General features: G+C 40.2%; 1 long non-coding RNA gene across 1 annotated transcript in view; it reads left to right on the forward strand.

Annotated features, from left to right (window-relative positions):
- Positions 1-212, forward strand: part of LOC116692254 (uncharacterized) — an 11,524-nt gene extending 11,312 nt beyond the window's left edge. Inside the window, exon 3 of the long non-coding RNA XR_004332671.1 lies at positions 202-212. This is a non-coding gene — a long non-coding RNA (uncharacterized LOC116692254). The remainder of the gene's footprint in view (positions 1-201) is intronic.
- The last annotated feature ends 2,994 nt before the right edge of the window (positions 213-3,206 follow it).

Here is a 3,206-nt window from a genome sequence, read left to right on the forward strand (position 1 = left end):
CACACACACACACACACACACACACATACACACACACACAAACATCCTGCAGTGTTGATGATGTCGAAACTCCGGTAACACAGTGAACCCAAACATTTAGCAAGAACAATTTATTCATCTTTGCTTTTGTTTGAGTTCTCAAATTAGTCATCAGAAGTTCCAGGTCTGGTGGAACTTGTTATGTCATCGTGGTCCTGTCAGTAGCTGTGATGTACAATTAGTAATACAATTCAAGACATGTGTAGTAATGTCCCTTATTGGATGTAATCACAACCACGCCATTCACAAATAAGCCCTTGTCTGCCTCTTTTTTTCTTTTCTTTTCTTTCTTTCACTGAAGTTGCTTGGCCTCACATGATTCCCAGAGTATCCCAAGCTGCTTGGAGAAATAGGTAAAAGGTCACAGCAATGTGAACCCCCCCCCCCTTCTGGGTTCATGTTCATGTATACATCGTGTTCATGTACATGTATATTGTTACATGCAGCTCTTGTTTAACAGCATGCCTGTCCTTGGCCCAGCAATGACAGGCATACGCACAAACACGAGCCTTTTTTGTCGGTGGTTAGATGGAGGTGTGGCGATAGACGAGTTGACTCAGAAGTCCAGCTTGTTGTCTGCGTGTTGTTGCTTGAAGCAGTAAACTAACTTGTTTGTGAGAAGTCATTTGATTAGACAACTCATCCCTTCCTTAAGTGGGGACAAAACAGATCCTAAGGGGACTCTATGTATGTGGAAGCCAGTACTGCTCAAAGTTCACAGAGGCACCTTATGTTTTTTTTGTTCACATAACATTCTGCTGACTTATGTTCCTGTATGAAAAATCAAGAATAACTTCCTGAAGGAATGCCTTTTAAAAAGAAAAAATATGAAAACATGGAAAGGAAAAGTAAATGGTAATGGTTTGAAGGCTCATTTCCCTTCTTTGGGGTTTGGTTGATGTAAGTATGAAGTACAATGAATCATGCATAAATCCAATAAACTTACATTTTAAAATTGTGTCCAGTTACTAATTCTTGAACTTCATTTTTACATGACCATACCAACATCTTTTTCATCTGCTCTGCGGCCTTTTTCCGTGTCTCTCAGGCCTCTCTGAGCCCCTGCTGCTGACAGATGATAAGCAGCAGCAGAAGATACTAGATCAGACCTGCTAAAATAGTTACCATATGACTCCCTCTGTAACTGCAACTCAATGTTTTTACATTTTTGTCTGTGTGTGGATCAAATAACCAGGAAGTGCTGGTACTGTATTTATGAACTTTTGAGAGAGCTAGGCTAGCTATTTCTTTCTGCAGTCTTTACACTAAGCTGAGCTTAGTGAACGGCTCTTGCTCCATAGATAATGCACACACATTAGAGTGCTTTCAATCTTTTTATCTTACTCTTAGAAAAATTAGAGTATTTTCCTAAATGTCAAACTTTATATTCATTTAAAACGCTAGTGAAGAGATCTCCATCTATGTCTAAAGACACAAACAAACACGAACATGCAAAACATCAGGTCAAGCATCATTTTAGTCGTTTGACAAGAAATTAATAGACAACCGTTTGGCTAATTGATTAAGCGTTTTACTGTAAGACAAAAATAACAAATCAAAATCAGTTTTCATTCAAATTTGACAATTGGCTGAATATACATTAGGGTTAATATATTGGGTTTTTGGACTGTACAATGTGAACAGTATGTCAACTTATATTTTAGGAAATTGCAATAGGCATCTTAACTATTTTTGTGAAATTTTTTAAACCAAACAATGAATCTATGAATTCAGAAAAAATTAAAGTATATAAAGTAGTTAAAACTAGCTACATCTCGACCAGCTGCAGCAGTAAAATGCCTCAGTACTAACAATTGAATAATGTATGCCTCACAGGGGACATGTTTGTGCATAATGAGTACTTTCATATTAATGCTTTGAGTATATTTAGCTGATGATACTCATTATGAATATCTGTAGTGTCATTTGCTTTAGTTTCTTATTAGCTACAACCCTCACCATTCCCATTGGGCACTGTCCACTGTTACGTCTGGAGGTCTGTGTCCTAAGATAAAGTATTTCTTTCTGCATCTCCTATTACATACAGCCTGTCTGTACATACTGCCCTCACCAGACCTCTACAGTCTGATACTAACCCCCTCTGCACAGGCTCAACATGGTGGGTTCCTGTCACCATTCCAAACCCACATAACAACAACAGATCTGATATCAACCAGTGTTCCTCCCTTCTCCTGGAAGACTCCTCTGCAGGCATTTCATTCTACAGTCAGAGAGAAGAAGCTGGGAAGGTGACAGTCTCTTATCCTGTCTCTGTTGCCCTCCTTTTTGTTGCCTTCTTCAGACCTACTAAAGCCCTCATGCCATGAGTGCATCTCATGGGTCTGTCCCTACAAGGCATAAGCAAACAGAGCCTAAAAGTGGTGTACTTGGCACCGATGTGCTGATAAACACAGCATGAGCGAGGACAAGCTGTGCTCTCAAGAGGGCCACGACAGGCGTCATTCACGCTCCCCTGGAGGATATCAGGAAACATTATGAAACGAGGGGAGCTATTTTAAATTTAAATTAAACTTAGGCTACATTGGGTGATGAGAAAACATTGGATTTTGGCCACCTGTGTCTTGACTGAGTTTATCTTGACTGATCTTAAATGTTGTGCTGTTATTTGTTCATTTTTTCACAACTGCTCCTAATCCCCACCAATGTTTCCTCTTCATCCAAGTTAGCGTGGGAGGAAAAGGAGCCCCTTGCTCATATGTGAAACCAAAATATGACCTACAGGCTATAAATAGCACACGCTGCAAGAAAAAAAAATCAAAGAAAACTGAGCTACAAACACACTTTATTTTCCATTAATTCCCCCAGCGGCTGGCGTCATTTCACTTTTCTACAAACCTCTTAACCACGCACGCTTCCATGCACAAACGCGCGCACACACACACACGCACACACGCACACACACACACGCACACACACACGCACACGAAAACATTACATGGAGCTTGGTCAAGAGTTGAAACTAGACTAACGGTTGCGACCTGATGTTACATAATTTGGCCTCAGTCAGAACAGAAATAGCTACCCCACTCAACTTTCCCCTCCAATTACAAATGTCAAGTGCTCCACCTTTGCTGAAGTATTTATATATCTTTAATCGTTCAGATTTCTACCAGTAGGGGATGTAGCTCAGTGGTAGAGCGCATGCT

This window comes from Etheostoma spectabile, chromosome 7, assembly GCF_008692095.1.
Source record: "Etheostoma spectabile isolate EspeVRDwgs_2016 chromosome 7, UIUC_Espe_1.0, whole genome shotgun sequence".
NCBI lineage: Eukaryota > Metazoa > Chordata > Actinopteri > Perciformes > Percidae > Etheostoma > Etheostoma spectabile.